Source organism: Toxorhynchites rutilus, chromosome 2 (assembly GCF_029784135.1).
Source record: "Toxorhynchites rutilus septentrionalis strain SRP chromosome 2, ASM2978413v1, whole genome shotgun sequence".
Classification (NCBI taxonomy): domain Eukaryota; kingdom Metazoa; phylum Arthropoda; class Insecta; order Diptera; family Culicidae; genus Toxorhynchites; species Toxorhynchites rutilus.
Window position 1 is genome coordinate 311,700,382 of NC_073745.1, and position 569 is coordinate 311,700,950.

Below are 569 nucleotides of genomic sequence, written 5' to 3' on the forward strand. Positions count from 1 at the left end.
ATCAAATTTTCTTCAGCGATGAGGCACATTTTGAGCTCGGTGGCTATGTGAACACCCAAAATTTCCGTATATGGGGCTCAGAAAATCAACACGTGATTGTTGAGTGGCCATTGCATCCGCCAAAAGTCACTGTTTGGTGCGCATTATGGTCTGGTGGAGTCATCGGGCCGTATTTCTTTGAAAATGAGGACGGCGAGACGGTAACTGTGAATGGTGAGCGCTATGGCCGCATGTTAACCAATTTTTTTTTGCCACAAATTGAAGATATGGATACGGATGACATGTGGTTTCAGCAGGACGGCGCCACATGCCACACAACACGATCGAACATGGCTATATTGCGAACGAAATTTGAGGGACGCATAATTTCGCGTTTTGGTGATGCCATTTGGCCGTCCAGATCATGCGATTTGAACCCGCTAGACTTTTTTTGTGGGGTTATGCGAAAGACCGTGTCTATGCCAACTCTCCGCAAACTCTTGAACATTTGAAAGACAACATTCGTGAACTTATGACCGAGATACCGCCTCATATGTGCCGAAAAGTCATCGAAAATTACCTGTTCCGGA